Source organism: Panthera uncia, chromosome C2 (genome assembly GCF_023721935.1).
Source record: "Panthera uncia isolate 11264 chromosome C2, Puncia_PCG_1.0, whole genome shotgun sequence".
Classification (NCBI taxonomy): domain Eukaryota; kingdom Metazoa; phylum Chordata; class Mammalia; order Carnivora; family Felidae; genus Panthera; species Panthera uncia.
This window is the reverse complement of record NC_064810.1, coordinates 90,992,862-91,010,755: the sequence shown is the minus strand read 5'-3', so window position 1 is coordinate 91,010,755 and position 17,894 is coordinate 90,992,862. Positions and strand designations below refer to the sequence as shown.

General features: G+C 35.8%; 1 protein-coding gene across 1 annotated transcript in view; it reads right to left on the bottom strand.

Annotated features, from left to right (window-relative positions):
• SPATA16 (spermatogenesis associated 16) overlaps window positions 1-16,788 on the bottom strand; it is a 234,452-nt gene extending 217,664 nt beyond the window's left edge. Inside the window, exon 1 of the mRNA XM_049629197.1 lies at window positions 16,627-16,788. The gene's annotated coding sequence lies outside the window, so the exon portion shown is untranslated. The remainder of the gene's footprint in view (window positions 1-16,626) is intronic.
• Between the last annotated feature and the right edge of the window lie 1,106 nt (window positions 16,789-17,894).

Here is a 17,894-nt window from a genome sequence, read left to right as displayed (position 1 = left end):
CCGCACTCTTCACAAGTGACATTCTTTAGCAGCGTACTTTTTGAAAAAGTTTTTTTTTACTGTTTATTTATTTTTGTGAGAGAGAGACAGAGAGAGAGAGAGAGAGAGAGAGAGAGAGAGAGACAGCACAAGTGGCAGGGAGGGCAGAGAGAAAGAGGGACAGAGGATCTAAAGCGGGCTTGGTGCTGACAACAGAAAGGCCAATACAGGGTTCAAACTCATGAACCATGAGATCAAGACTTGAGCAGAAGTCGGACACGTAACTGATTGAGCCACCCAGGTGTCCCAGAACACTTCTTCTCATCTTTTATGACACCATGCTCTTCCTTTTTTCTTGTTAGTTCACTGGCTGCATATTCTCAGGCTTCTGGGTTGGCTCTTCCTCTTATGTTCCATTTGAGAGGTGGAGCCATTTGTTTTCTCCAACTACATTTTCTCCTTAGGTGACTGGTCTAGTCCTATCGCTTCAAATTTCATCAAATACTCTTAACTCCTAGTGTTAAAACTCTAGCCCTTGTATACTCTCAGAATTTCAAAATTGTATACCCGACTGTCTATGTGACATCTCTGCTTGAATTGTCTAAGACGAATCTTAAAATTAAGCCCAAAACAAATCTCTTAACTTCCATTCCTTCAAACTGCCCCTCTTCCAGTCCTCCCCATTCCAGTGTATGCTCCCCACATCTATCCAGTTGACCAGGACAGAACCTTACAAAGTTATCTTTGATTCCATTTCTTTTTTTCACTTACCCACCATCCTCCAACCCATCATCAGGTCCTATGCATGGACTCTTTCTTTCAAAGTTTCACCTCTTTGCATATCCATAACAATACTTTCCTCTAGGCCCCAAGATCTCCTGCCTAGATTATGACAATTGCTTCCTCACACACAGCAATACAAATCATCCTTTTAAATGAAAATCGGATCCCACCACTTTCCTGCTTAAAACATTTCAAGGGCTGCCCATAACCCCTGGAATAGAATACAAATCCCTATGCCTCTTCTCCCTCTGAAAATTAACACATCTTTCCTCCCTTTCCAGTCATTTAGCTTTCATTCTATTCTAATTTAACAAGTACACTCTTATCTTGGAACCTTTGTACTAGTTGGGCTGAAGTGTTTTCTTTACTGTGTTTCATGTTATTTAGATCATAGCTTAAATGTTCCCAAAGAAACCTTCTCTGATGAATTAAATCTCTCCATATCACATATTACAGTGACGTTTACTTATATTTCATTAGTATCTATCTTCCTCCACCAGAATATAAGCTCTGTGAGAGAATGCATCATGAATGCCTAGCTCACTGCTATATTTTCAGAATGTGCTTGACATAGAGTAGGTACACAATAAATATTTGTTGATTGGACAAATGGAAGATTGTATCTTACTGCACATTTAACAAAGAATTCAAAATTATCTTTGTCCCCCCTTGTTGCACCACATTACAAAGGCTTTGACAGTTTAGTTGAAAGTCACCTAAATAGAAGCCAGCTAGCTTCACCATTGAAAGCTTTTCCAGGCACTGTAGCATCCTGTTTCTTTTCTTCTCTTCCTTCCTCCTTTCCCTCCCTTCCCTTCCCTTTCCTTTCTTTCCCTTTCCTTCCTCCTTCCTTTTTCCTTCCTTCCTCCTTTCCTTCCTTCCTTCCTTCCTTCCTTCCTTCCCTCCCTCCTTCTTTCTTTTCTTTTCTCTTTTCTTTTCTTTCTTTTTCTTTCTTTCCTTCCTTCCTTCCTTCCTTCCTTCCTTCCTTCCTTCCCTTTTTCTTTCTCTATTTTTACTGTTTGCTACCCTAAGTCAACAATATTTATGACACACCTACCATGGCCTCTTCTACTTTAATCATTATTAGGGAACAGATAATTTGTTTCCCCAATTCTTTGTTGTCATAAAATATGGCTCATATAGAACCAAAAGCACTAGAAAATTAAGACCTTTTTGGGAAAGTGATAATGGCACAACTTACTATCTTTACAAGTGTAGTCCACGGGGGCATGACTGTACTTCTCTAAAGTTTTTTATCTAATTTGATGGTAAAAAACAATAATTCATTTGCTGTTGCAGGTAGGGGAAGTAATGTTTCAGTGTACCTCACAGATATTTGGCTACATTTTTTTCAAGTTTACTTATTTTTTAGTAATCTCTACCCCTAATGTGGGACTCAAAAACTCACAACCCCAGATCAAGAGTCATATGCTCTTTAGACTGAGCCTGCCAGGCACCCCTGGCTACATTTCTCTTTGAAACCTAAATATAATCAGCCTGTCAAATTCATGGACATCCTTAGAGAAAGTTCAAATTTTGTTTTGTTTCTTGGCAAACATTGCTCTGTTCTTTTATTGAAGTGCTCCAAGTTTCCATTTATTTAAGAGATCAAGACTGTACAGATGTGTAAAGAAATTTTCTCCCTTTAACTTTGTTCACCTCTTTAATTCTGTTGATACAGTTCTTAATTCTTAGATTTTCACATTTTGTTTCTTAAACTATAACTCAGAATTGTAGGAGGAGAGACTTTCAACATACTCATATCTAATCTTATTTTGTTGATGCAGAAATGGATTCTTGGGCAGGTGAAATGACCTGCTCATGATCATACAGCAAATTAGTACTTATAAACTGTATCTTGCTGTTCTCACAGTACTTTCTACCTCACTCCACTGCCTCCCACCATAATACACAAAGTGAATTGTTATCACAATTGCCATTTACAAATGAAAAAAACATATATTGGATAGCTCAGTGTTTGTTTGTAGAGTCACAAAATTAATGAACAGTAACCATGAAGATTTCATATTTTTTAATGTTTATTTATTTATTTTGAGAGAGAGAGAAAGTGAGTAAGCAGGGGAGGTGCAGAGAGAGGGAGAGAGAGAGAATTCCAAGCAGGCTCTACGCTGTCAGCACAGAGCCAGACGTGGGACTTGAGCCCACGAACCATGATATCATAACCTGAGCTAAAGCCAAGAGTCGGACGTTCAACTGACCGAGCCAGCCAGGCACCCCTATTATTTTTTGATCTACCCTTTTTTAATTTCTTAATTGTTCTCAAATATATTTTAAAGTTAAATCTGTCCAGAAGTGGGAACTGTATATTAAAAAAGAAAAATAATAATAAAAAAACCAACTTTCTGTTGGCAATAATTTAAATTTATGGAAAAGTTATAAGAATAATATCAAGAATAAGAGAATATATCAAGAATTATAAGAATAATATCAGACACACAGACATATACATTTATTAGTTATTCTTCTGGAATCATTTGTAAGTTGTATACATCATGCCTCATTAGCCCTTATTAATTCAGTGCACGTTTCTTAAAATCAGTAATTATCTTATGTAACACAATATATTTATCAAATGTATTGACTTTAACACTGATACAATACTATTGTCTAAACTATAGTCCTGATTCCAATTTTGTCAGTTGTCTTGATAATGTCCTTTTAGTATTTTTCCCCCCAGTATAAGATTCAGCCTAAGATAATGTATTGCATGTAGCTGTCATGTCTCTTCAGTTTCTTTTGCTCTGGAACACTTCTTCAGCCTTTCTTTGTCTTCTATGGCATTGGCATTTTTGAAGAATGTGAGTCAGCTATTTTAGAATCTACCTCAATTTGGGTTTGTCTGATATTTCTACATGATTAGATTTAGGTTAGGCATACCCAGTCAGAATGCTACATAATGATATTGTGTCTTTTTCTAGGTATCACTTTGGAGGCACCCAATGTCCACTTGTGTTTCTTTGGTAATGTCAATTTTAATCACTTGGTCAAGATGTTAGATTTCTGGAACAGTTGCAACTTAAAAGCGGTCTCTGGGGAGATACTTTGAGACCATGCAATTATTCTGCTCCTCATCAAACTTCGCTCTCTGTTTAGCATCCACTGATGATTCTTGCCTGACCAGTCTTAACTATGATGATTGCAAAATGGTGATTTTCTCTTCTCAATTTATAGTATTACTAGACTGCTTAGATGGAGAGTTGACCATCACTAAAGTATTTGATAAAAACATGCATTTTTGTGAAATACTCTATTGTTTCTTGACTTCATATATCTTCATTTTGTAATTTTTTTAAAAAAAGTAAAACCTGTAAAGTGTACAAAAACATTTAAGTAATAGGCACTACTTTGTTTCAAGACATTTAAAAATAAGAGAACTAAATCTTTAGCAACAGAAGGGAATCATAAGGCATACCTACTCTAATTCCTTCATTTTGGAGATAAGGGCAGAGAGGGCACATCCCCACTTGGTGGTAACAGAGTCTGGTTCTAGGTTTCCATCACATCCACATTAAATGTAATCAAAACTTATTTGTTAAAAACATAGTATCTTCATTAGTTGGAAGCAAAAAACTCATTGGATCAAGATAAGAGTAGATTGACACGGTGGTGATTTAAAAATATCCACCTGTTAAGAATTCATTAATTCATTCAATTATTCATTCATGATTGACTAAGCAACTACTCTCTGTCATGATCTGTGTCAGCACCAGGATGCAATGTTGAACCAGAGATCACCTCTACTCTCAAAGAGTTTATGATTCAGTGGGCTATCCTATGTTAGTATGCATCAGAATCCCCTGAGGCCTCTTAGTTTCCAGGCCCCACAGATTTTGACTCACTAGGTCTGGGGTGATGTATAGGTATCTGCATATTTAATAAGCAGAGGAGGGCTATAGTAGAAATACAAGAGATCCAAAGCTTTAATATGGTTACTATATATGCACTATATTCTGAGTCTCCTACTCTACCCTCCTACCACTTGAAATTAAATGTATTAATAAAATAAATAAATAAATAGATAAATAGGTAAAAACCATGCCAAACCATAAAATAAAATTTTAAAGTGTTCAACAAGGTTCAGATATTATTATGATAACTACTTTTTTGCAGTGTTAAATGCTAGACCAAATTTTTCCAGAAAAGTATTTGTGGGTAATGATATTTACAGGTGTCCTAAACATGCTCATGGTCAGCTTATTTCAGGGGATTCTGACACAGTGGTCTGGTGAGCATGCTGGCCCTGGGCCAGCGCATTCATATGTTTTATTTTGCTGAGGTACAACTGGTCCCTGAGTTGGCGCTGATGAAGCTGACTGCCAGGAAGACAGAGACTGCATTAGCTGTTGATGCTAAAGAAACATTTAAGGCCTTACCTTCCCCAAATGAAGTTTATAAGGATGGATTATTGGTATCATTCATTCAGTAAACAGACACTTGTTGGGTTCCTACTAAGTGAAAATACTGGGCTAATTCCTTGGGGATTACAAAGATGGACACATGGCTTGTGCTTCATAGAAGCTTGAAAGCCAGAGATAAGAGCTGCTATATGTCTTTCCTGGGAGGGTGTTCCAAGCTTAAGAATCAAAGTAGCATAGAGGACAGGTCACATTTTTTGGACGTAGAGAGATATGGGTTCAAATCCTAACTCTGTTTTCTTACTGAAGAAACTAACCCTTCAGAAAATGTTGGAATAAGACTGTTCACGTGATTTGCCTGAGAATCAATGGCATAATGTTGTATCTCACTTACCATAGAACCTGATAGGGAAGAGAAAGAGGAAGAGGAAGAGAGAGAGATCTATTTATCTGCCTATCTATGCATGCCAAGACATTTCACATAAATGTTCCAGTCAAAAGTAGGGTTTATCTGATTTCTTTCAAGATTTTCAGTTTGATATTTTACTAAAGATGATGTAATTATAAGGTGCTTTCAAATAGAAATCTTTGGATCTTGTATATATTTGTTTAAGTTATTGTTGCACAAATAACTTTTTTATATTTAATTTGACTTCCTTGCCTCCCTTCTTGAAGGCAGCAGACCCAGTTTATAAGCCTGTGAACTACTGTTGGCTGCTGCCTTCCTTCCCAGTGAAAGATACAAGTTGGTAAGTACCACGCATCTTCCCTTCACCCCCTCCAATACCCCTCTGCCTCTGGCTCAGGTCGCTCAAAGCACAGATCCCCTCTTACACATTCCCAGGTTTGAAACACATAGCCTCATTTTGAAGTATAGCCAGTTTCCCTCTAATTTCCTCTGGAATATAAAAAGGGGTTAAAGAGAGTGAAGAGGTCTCTCTGGCTCTCCTCTACCATACACACTACACTGCCCCTTAACCCTCTCATAAAAAATTATATATATGTATATATATGTGTGTGTATATACACATATATATACACATATATATATACATATATATAAGTGTGTGTAAAGAAAAATAATAATTTAATTTCTTCCTTCTATATTTTTTTAGTGTTATTATTTGAAGATTTCTTTTTAATCTTTTTCTAGTATAAGTGATGATACTTATTTTTGCAGAAATGCATTTGTCTGAGGGAGAAATTAATTTTAGAATTAAGACAGAGGAGATATCAAAATAGTTTATAAATGCATTTTTTTACTTGTTCAATCAGGTTTCAATTACACTTAATGAAGATTTACAGGTTTATGGAATTGAGAAATATTTGAAAACTGATTGTATATTAATTATCCACTAGTATTTTCCTAATTAATCTTAGAAAAAGAGAACCATGAAGTCAAAGAACTACTTAGAAAGAAGTTTTGATGTGTATCAAACTTAACACAAAGCCATACTTTATAAATTAGTAATTTTTTCAATCTGAATCTGCCAAAATATATCATTCAAACTATGTGGTTACATGTCAGCTGCTAGGGGTGAAGGAAAGTAGTTTGCAGCAGATCAGAACAGTTGTTGAGAAAAAACAGAAAAGCAGGAGAAAATACCAAATCATCTGTTGAGTGTACTAGGGCACTGGGGAGGCAATGAGAAATGAAGAGAGCATACAGCCATTTTCATCCTAGGGGCATCTGCCACTTGGGCATAGGGAGGGAACTAAGAATCTCAGCATCACAGCTGAGAAAGAAGCACCCTTGGGTGATAAAAAAAACCACACAGAGTTGTTTACCACCTCAAAAAATGCCATTTTCTAGGGCTTAATGAGGCAGAATGCTAAAGACCTACATGGAAAGACTGCAAGCCAATGCAAACTTTGGCAGTCTTGTGACAGGGACCTGCAGGAGGAAGGGCCTTGAACCAGAGACAGAGGTAGACTCTTTCCAGGGTTGCAACCCGGCCTCAACCTGGAACCGTTTATGATTAAATTATGATGAAATTCCATGTTATCTGTCTAGTGAAGAGAGGGATGAGTTCATTACAGAGGAAGATACATCTGAATCCTCTATAATATTCTATACATAATATACAGTCTTTAATAAAAATTATTAAGTATGCTCTCCAGACTCCCCAAGATAACATAACCAAGAAGCCAAAAGTTGACAACAGAAATGCACCCATAGATAAACATGATATTGAGTCAGTTAAAGAATTTAAAATAACTCTAATTTTTTGAATATCAAAACAATAGGGGGTGAAAAATAAGGAATTTTATTAGAGTATTCAAATCTGCAAAAAATGATCAAATAAAAATTCTAGAACTGAGAAATACACTTTCTGAGATTAAGTCATTAGATAGATTACACAAACTGATTTTTAGGTGCAGAAGAGAGGGGATTAGTAAATTCAGGGAACAGTAGAAAATATCTGAATTTAAGCAGAAAAGTGGAGTAATGAAAAATATAAAGGAACTTCAGAGAAATGTGGAATACAGTGAAAAAACCTAACAGAAGTGTAGTCGGAACCCGAGAAAGATCAGAGTGAGAATGAAGAGGAATCAAGGAAGAATTGCAGTAAGGAATGAGGAATAACTGCAGAATTAAATATATGGCCATATACACATAAAAATGAATATTGATTGTCAGCTGACTGTATAAAACAATAACAGAAATGTTTCAACCAAGTTTAAAATATATGTAGAATTAAAAGAATGGCAATGATGATACAAAAGATGAGAAAAAGTGAATGGAATTAAAGAATTCTAGTGTTCTAAAATTAGTAGGAATTTGGTAAAAAAATCATTTCCATTAGATTGTAATAAGTAAAGCGTTCATATTCTAATTGGGGGGGCCAATGTCGAAGAATAGTAAAAGAATGTATAACTAACAAATTAATTAAGAAAAAACTAAACATTTTTGATTCATCCAAAAATAAAGGCAAGAAATGAAAGAAAAAGGGTCAAATAAAAACCAGGTAATAATATGGTAGATAGAAACCAACATGTACCAGCAATTACTTCAGATTTAAAAATATTAAACATTCTAATTAAGAGTCTAAGGTTATCACACTGGAAAAAATATGAACCCCAGCTATATTCTGCTTATGATAGATATACCCTAAATATAAGAACATAGGAAGGTTAAGAATAGAACTATGCACAAGGACACAGCATGCAAATATCAACCAGGATAATGTGATGGGTCTAACTCTTATCAGACTAAGTAGACTTTATAGTAAGGAGCATTACTAGACATAAACAAGGTGTGGTAGTTATTTATTTACTGTCTTTCAACTCCAAAAGTATCCTTCACCCATTTTTACTAGAACTGAATTCTGCATACCACATTTCTCTTTTTCCAGCTGGCCACCAATAGAGGGTACTAGAGAAACACTGCAAAGTTGCAAGGAAAAGAAAGGACTTTTCCTTCTAGTGTTCTGGTTCAACCAGTAGCTTGTGGATCTAAGCCAGCATTTTGTAAGAGTCCAGGCAGCATTTATCTCTGCTGTTGTGGCCCTCACAAAAGGGGTCTTTTTGGCAAGTTTCCTCATCACATCCTCACTTTTCTTCCAGTTGCCAGGTAAGGGAGTCTCATTTTAGTTACTATTTGTGGGCAGTGAGTTCCAAGGGCAGGTACATCCTCTGCTCAGAGGTTTGAATCTTAGCTTTGCAGAACCTCCTCTAAGATTCCACATTCTTTTTTTGTTTACTTTCTCTCAGCTCTAAGAGGAGTAGCCTGCTTGCTTCAGGCCCTAACTCTATAATCCTTGGAGTTCTCTTTCTGCTCTTTTTAGTAGCTAGTCACTTTTTAATTCAGTTAACAATTCTTTGTAGTAAATCTGTTTAATGTAGTTTCTGTTTTCTGACTGTAGCTTAACTGATATAGAAGGATATTTTAAACAATAATTATACTAGTATAATTAGTGTAGTATAATAACTAGTATAGTATAATTCTAAATCTGTATTCAGTCAATAACATGGCTTTAAAATACATAAAGCAAAAAATTCACAGAAAATAAGAGGACAAATTAACACATCTCCAATCATAGTAAAAAATTTAACAGAACTTTCCCAATAGCTGATTGATTTTCAGAACCCCTCATCCTAAAAAAAAGAAAAAGAAAAAAGAAAAGGAAAGGAAAAAAAAAAAAACTTTTAAGGACACAGACGTTCTGAGTAACACAAGTAATGAACTGGACCTAATTGATACATGTAGAATCCTGCATCAAAGAACATCAGAATGTGCATTCTTTTACAAATGTACCTGAAACGTTTACCAAAATTGAACATAGCTTAGTTGTAAGTCAAGCCACAACAAACTTCACATTTTATATGGAAATAAGAATAGCCAAGATAAACCTGAAAAACAAAGCTGGAGAATTTAAGCAAATAATTGAGAATTATTACAAAGCTACAATAATTAAAGCATGATGGTTTTGATGCAAAAGTAAATAATTAGACCATCTGAAAAGAATAAAAAGCTCAGAAATAGACCCACACATAAATGACCAGTTAATTTATGAGGTGAGTGACCCTGCCATGAAAGGAGGAAAATTATGGTCTTTTAAATTAATGGTACTTGGCTAAGTCCAATGGAAAAAATAAATTTCACTCCTACATTACATAATACACAAAAATTAATTCCAAATACATTGAAAAACTAAACATAAAAGCCAAGTTCTTAGAAAAAAAAACATAAACTATTTTCATGACTTTGGAGTAAGCAAAAATATCTTAGGAAGGACACAAAAATTAATAAATTGGAGTAGGTTATAAGTAATAACATTACTTCAGTAAAATACACCATGAAGAAAATGAAAAGGCAGCTCATGGAATAAGAGAAAATACTGGTAATACATAATATTTGACATAGATTCATTCAGAATATCTAAAGGACTTCTATAAATCAATATGAAAAAGGCTGAAAATCCAGTAGAGAAATGGATCAAAAATTTTAGTAGATGTGTCACAAACAAGGATTTCCAAATGACTAATAAACTTATTAAAAAGTTGCCAACTTCATTAAATATCCAAGGAATGTAAATTGAAATCCCAGATTAGATGCAACCACAAATCCACCAGAATGATTAAAATAAAAAAGATAGACGATACCAAGTGTTGGAAATTATATTGTGTAACTGGAACTATTACATACAGTTTATATTAATGCAAATTTGTACAACCACTTTGGAAAACTGGCAGCACCTAGTTTCTCCTATACCCTATGTCTGGGGAATTTTTTTTTTCTCCCATAAGCCTGGCAGAAATGCATACTTATGATAAAAAATACACATGGACAAGAATGTTCTCAGTAGCACTATCCATAGCAATAAAACATTAAAAATATTCCAACGTCAATCAACACTAGAAAAGAGATATAAATCGTAGAATATTTATATAATGAAAAAATATTATATGGCACTAGAATAAATGAACTACAAATACAAGCAATCACATGAAAGAATCTCACAAGTAAAATGTTGAGGGATACAAAAGAATATACGCTGTATAATTTATTTTTAAAAGGGTCAAAATTAATTTGTGGTGTTAGAAGTCAGAAAAGTGGTTACTATTGAGAGGGTGGGTAGTAAGTGAAATGGGCCAGGAGGGTGTTCCTGGGCTTACTGATATCACCATTTATTATCTATCTATCCATCCATTCATCAATCTATTGATCTATATCACACTGTACATTTACAATTTGTATACTTTACTAAATATGTTATATATCAATAAAAGGTTTACATTAAGAAAATGACAGACCAGGACAGGTTGAAATTTCATAAACTGCATGGGATATGCAGAAGTTGTTTGCTGTCATTATCATAATTTTTTAAAGTTTAGTTACGATGAAAGAAAAAAAATCCCTCTGTGCTTCCTCACTTATGACCAATCTCCTTACAACTGTTTGATATATTAATTGGTAAGTATGATGACCTTACGACCAGATCAATGACCTCAGGACCAACCTTACTTCAGTCAATACTCAATCCTAAGGAAAAGGTGTGAAGAAGGATGTCTCAATACTGAGGACAGAAGGGAGATTTTTTCAAACTATAGCTCTCTCCTCCCCACCCCCAATTCTATCCCACTATTCCTGACAGCATATTATAGATAATAAAGATCTGAGAGAATAAAAAAAAATTGAGAATTAGGGAGATGGAAAAATGAGTGGAAAACGGAGGTAGTCATCTGCCATTGGAAGATGAGAACAAAGACAGATGACCAGGCTAGCATGGGTAGTAGTTGAACAGATTCTGTAACAACAAAGTAACAAGGCCCATGGAAGATAGAATTTCTGGGAGAAAAGGGGGAAAATGGCAACTGCATGAAAAGATAAAGCTTCTATGAACTTCAGATTATCTCTACTTTTCTACATTTATGGAATTTGTCAATGAATGTATGGGCAACATCTGAAGGGATTCTGTATATAGGTTGAAATGTTTAAATTCATAAATAGTATCATTTTTAATGTATATAAAATCTTGTCCCTTAGGCTGGTAATGACCCTCATGTTTAACATAATGTTCCCTTCACTGTTGATTACATTAGTTAATATAAAATATGGGGACATTAACTGAGATCTGAACTTTTGAGAATCTTTAATTAAGCCTTGCCCCTAGTACCTAAGGAGATTTAGATGCCTTCTATGTGTTCCTTCCTCTAGCATTCTCCTTCTCTGAGCAGTATTCTGTGGACTCTCAAAACACACACACACACACACACACACACACACACACACCCTTACCTTCCAAGAGTAAAGACTAGGTATGTTCAGCCTAGGAATATACTGAGAGCTGACTGTGGAGGCCATGGGCTATTGCAATCCCCTTTTTTTCCCCTACAATTAAAATTTAGGTTTCCAAATGTCTGCTCTACAGGGATGTGAAGTAGTTATTATGTCATGGTTTTTATTCCTTACACCTTCACGTTAACAAAATTGAGCTGATTTTTAACAATTTAAATGCACTTTTTTTTGGAAGGGGGTGACAATACAATGTCTTCTCAAGCTATAACTTAGGTGATCTTTAAAGACATCATTGAATTCTTCTGCTTGAGTTATGCTGGCTAATAGGAATTTAAGTGCTAACTAGTGGGAAAGCATTGAAGCATTCATGCATGTGAAATCAGATGAACACCCACAATGTGGAATTTCCTAAGGAAAGTTATTCTAGCGAAGAAACACAGGCCCAGGTTGAGTGCCAGTAACTTTCCAACTAACATGTGCAGCTATCATCCTAATAAGTAACAACTGAAGGTGCCTAAAGTAAAGTAAGGCCAGCATTTTCAAGTCCATATTTTCAAACACATTTAAAAAACACCAACTCAAACAGAGTTATATGCAATTCCCTTCCTCTGTTGAAGAAATTTAATCTTAGTTTCTAAATTTTGGTTCCACTCTTGCACTGTTGGTGGGAATGCAAATTGGTGCAGCCGCTCTGGAAAGCAGTGTGGAGGTTCCTCAGAAAATTAAAAATAGACCTACCCTATGACCCAGCAATAGCACTGCTAGGAATTTATCCAAGGGATACAGGAGTACTGATGCATAGGGGCACCTGTACCCCAATGTTTATAGCGGCACTCTCAACAATAGCCAAATTATGGAAAGAGCCTAAATGTCCATCAACTGATGAATGGATAAAGAAATTGTGGTTTATATACACAATGGAATACTACGTGGCAATGAGAAAAAATGAAATATGGCCTTTTGTAGCAACATGGATGGAACTGGAGAGTGTGATGCTAAGTGAAATAAGCCATACAGAGAAAGACAGATACCATATGGTTTCACTCTTATGTGGATCCTGAGAAACATAACAGAAACCCATGGGGGAGGGGAAGGAAAAAAAAAAAAAAAGAGGTTAGAGTGGGAGAGAGCCAAAGCATAAGAGACTGTTAAAAACTGAGAACAAACTGAGGGTTGATGGGGGGTGGGAGGGAGGGCAGGGTGGGTGATGGGTATTGAGGAGGGCACCTTTTGGGATGAGCACTGGGTGTTGTATGGAAACCAATTTGACAGTAAATTTCATATATTAAAAAATAAAAAAAAATAAATAAATAAATAAATAAATAAATTTTGGTTCCATGTATCAATGTTTACTCTTGAAAGGCACATGCACAACTTATTTAAGTAAATCTTAAATAAACAAATCTTATTTACCTTAATAAATAGCAATGTGTCAATGAGATTATTTAATAAGCAATGTTGTTATTTATTAAGATTTAACTTTTACTTAAGTAAATAGCCAGATAGAACAACTAATTCACCTGTGAAAAGAAATTGAAATCAAAAGCTCTGATTTCTATTAGTGATTTTTATTTCTGTTAGTAATTATAATATTAGTCTTCCTGAAACATTTTATTTAAAATGATCTATTTAAAAACTATTTAAAACTATTTACTTAGAACTATTCTATTTAAATCAATTTTCTACTTGTCATGCAATTCTAGGTTGCAATGTGATTTCAGCTTCTACTCATCAAGGTTAAAGGGACACATTCTAATACATATCCTGTGTCAAATCAGTTCAATTACCTTTCAAAATTGCCTAAAATTGTGAAATACTGGTGGTTCAAATACATGACTCTAAGATATTTCATACTAAGTGTATATCACATCATGCGGTGGTAAATAAATTTATGCCCAAGCCTTTCTAAAAAGTAGTAGAGGTAAAGCTGAATCTTTGCTATCATGTTTATTTTACAGCAGTTTTTCCCATCATATAATTTAGGATGATGTTGATAACAATCATGGCCATTGGGTCCTCAGTTTCCTCATTTACAAAATGGTGTTAATGATAATATCTGCCTCATGTGGTTGTTGAGAAGAGTAACAGAAGAAGGTTACCTGATAATAGTAGGTGCTCAATAAATGTTAACTATTATAATATTGTTATTGCCATTTTTATTATTGCTGTTATTGCTCAGAAATTTTAAAAAATTGGATAATTAGGAAAATGTTCTTTATATTGGACACCTGGATCATGCTCATTTATCATGTATATTTTTAAATTTAGCCAGAGCTGTGATAAGTTACAGTCTCTCCTTCAGTGATCTTTAAGCTAGACTGCTGTAGTATTTTATTTTATTAACATCCCTGAAAAAATTCAAAAAGGCTCTTCATAGGTGCAAAATGTAATAACTTGAATGTTACTTTCCAGGAAGATGACTCAATATATTTTACCCGAGTAAAGAGACAATATTCTGGGCTCCCGGATATAAAAGGATTTAAAAACCCTTGAGCATATGGTGTTTGTATGGCTTTTGTTACCATAGCCTACCTTTATTGGGGCACCTATTTATCTATTTTCAACTGATGTGTCACATAAAAGAAAAATAAAGACAGAAATTGCAGTCAAATTCTAGAGAGAATGTTGTTTTAGTAGAGAGATGTGGTTTTAGTAGAGAGATGTGGTTTTAGTCATCGTGTCTTAATTTGAAAATATTCTCCTGCAGTAAGGAATAAACTGTGGGTTTATGACTAGAGATCAGTTGAAGGTTCTATATCTCCTGATTAGGATTCATGTTCATTTGTTGTTTTCTTTTAAGTTGTAATCAATGTCCAATGTGCTAGTTTCACTGCTCAGAAGATGAATAACTTTATGCATTTAGGGCAGTTTCTTTTACAAGCAGTTCATTCTGAACAGTGGCAAAAAAAAATAAAAAGGTGTTTTTCCTGAGTGTCTTTTAAAATTATTTCTCTTTGGAAATATCTTTAAAAATGACCAGACTGGAAGTTTTAGCCATTTGGTTATAATAACACTGATGAGTAACAGACTGAGCAGGGTTGAACAGGTACTTAAATGAAAAGTCCACTTTGGGAACAAAAAAAATCTCAGTTCTGTCTTGATTATGTACTTGTGTTGCACACCATGGCAACTCACCAACTTAGGTTGGTTCTATGCACTTGAAAAAGAGGTTTAAAACTGTTTTAAACTTCTGTGAAACACTACACAACATAATCTTGCCTTCAGCTGAGTCCCTTTATCCCCCATCAGAATCAATATTCCATTCTTTATTCAAATCAGGCCAATGAAGAAAACTACAGAATGTGTATAGAGTTAGGCAGTTTGAAGGATTCTGGCCCATTTCTTCCTTCCAGTACAATCTTTTTCTCTTCTCTCTTACCTTTCACTTTATAAAGATATTTGAGCTCTTGCCACACATAAAAAAACAAAAACGAAAACATAACCCTGTAAAATATTATTATTGGGTCCTAATCAAATTAATTTTTCCATTTGGAGGAAAGCAGTACATCCAGCCTGCAATAATATTTAAAAGAGCACCTGAATGGCATCCAAGGTCTAACTGGTGAAATGTGAAAGATCCAAAGCCCTGTGGTGTGCATAATAACATTATTAGCACACTAAATTTAATCAGAAAATGTTAAATTATCAATAGAAATAAATTTTCATGCATTTATTTCAAACTAGTGGCTTACTGAAAATGGCAAACACTTAGCTGGTGTTTTAAAAACAGAGATCCTTCCTGATACCTATAAATACTTCATAAACAAGGAATGTGAAATTTTACTTTATTTATTTTTTATTTTAGAGAGAGCACAGCAGGGGAGAAGGGGCAGAAGGAGAGAAAGAATCTCAAGTGGGCTCCACACCCAGGTCAGGGAGGGGAGGTGTGACGCCAGGCTCCGCATGGGGCTTGATCCCACTACCCTGGAATCATGACCCTGGCCAAAATCAAGATTCAGACGCTCAACCAACAAAGCCACCCAGGCACCCCAAGTAATGTGCAAGTTTAAGCAAGGTTGACAGCTATTTTTCATTGCTCATACTGAACCACCTTTGCACGGTAGGCTCCTTGTGAACGACGTTCATTCACAGATTCAATGATTCACTCACTCATACATGGAACAACACATTTTATGCCAGGCATGTTAGAATACATGGATGGAAGACAATGGTCTGTGTCTGAGAAAAAGAGCTCAGATTATCTCCTAGCCTACTACTCAGTAGCATTCAATATCTTCAGTCCACGGTCACATCATGAGTTAAGGAGACAACAAACATCTCTTACTGCAAATGATTAAAAAACAAACAAAAAAACCACTCTGTACTGTGAAATAGTCATCATCTTTCACGTGATTACAGGTAGATGTCCTCAAAATATACACTTCATTGAGAAATACAAGTTAGGATAAAACAAAACAACAAAAAAATCTATTACTCAGAAACCAAATATGATCCTAGCTTTCCCTTTCTCATCCAAGTGGGAATGAGATACGGCGGGTCAGTGAACTGGATAGGGAAACACTTTGGAACTCCCTATCTTTCAACTGCCTGCATAAAAATGATTCCTCGGCTATTTATTAGGGTTATCTACAAGCAACGTTCCTTGTTCTTCGGTGCGAAGGAAGACCAGAAGCCCTGGGTTTCCACAATTTACTTGTGCTTTCCCCTGAAGGTCACCACCCTTCCTTCCCACCCAGCCAGTAAAAGTGAAAAGTTTTAATTGAGCGCACTTGAACTTCTTCCTACCTATTGAGCTGTGGGTCAACCCAGCGGGGGCGGGGCGAAGCTCTGGACTCCCAGCTGCTGCATCTGCACAGGCCCGAGTCCAAACGTCCCAATCTGAGACCACGCCGGTCTGTGCGCTCGCGGGGGGCGCGCAGGTTTGAAACGTCACGTTCCGCGCGACTCCGCCCCGCCCCTCCCCGAGGTGCTCCACCCGCGAGACCTGGCAGGCTTCTCCGTGACATTTCTGTACAAGGCGCGATTTTTTTTACCTTGAAAAAAAAAAAAAAAGTTTGTATTTTTGCTTCTGGATTCTAAAAGTAATATGATACTTAAGAATAATTTGTAAAATTCCAAAATGTGTACATAATGTAAAAATTACCTGTATTCTAAAGAGAAACACTAAGAACACTTATTGTGTATCTTTGTGGTCTTTTTGCTAAGAATAGATAGAAATAAATAGATCGTGCCTCTTCTCGGCCTCTAACATAAATATGCAGGTATCATATACATAAATAAACTTTATAAAGTTTTGTACATTTAAAAAAATTTTTTAATGTTTATTTATATTTGAGAGAGAGTGTGAGTGGGGGGGTGGGGGGGGAGGGGCAGAGAGAGAGGGAAACACAATCTGAAGCAGGCTCCAGGCTCTGAGCTGTCAGCACAGAGCCCAGAGCGGGACTCAAACTCGTGAGCTGTGAGATCATGACCTGAGCCAAAGTTGGTTGCTTAACTGACACCCACCCAGGTGGCCCAGACATCTTTTTTAAAGAACAATATTTTTACTCTAAAATATACATATGTAGGAGTTCAAACCCTGATTGTATGTATTAAGGAGAAGAGCCGTGTATCTATCTTCTCTACATTTAGGAAGAATATTATTAACACATTTGAAAAAAACCTATGTAGGGGCGCCTGGGTGGCGCAGTCGGTTAAGCGTCCGACTTCAGCCAGGTCACGATCTCGCGGTCCGTGAGTTCGAGCCCCGCGTCAGGCTCTGGGCTGATGGCTCGGAGCCTGGAGCCTGCTTCCGATTCTGTGTCTCCCTCTCTCTCTGCCCCTCCCCCGTTCATGCTCTGTCTCTCTCTGTCCCAAAAATAAATAAAAAACGTTGAAAAAAAATTAAAAACAAAAAACCTATGTACCTCTAAGGATTGCATCATTCTGCTAAAAACTGTTACTAATTGTATGACATTCCCTTGCTTTTCCTTATCGTTTAACAAATCATATAGGTATCACTTTTTATTGAAATATGGTACACGTACACAAAAATGAATTAAACTGCAAGTATG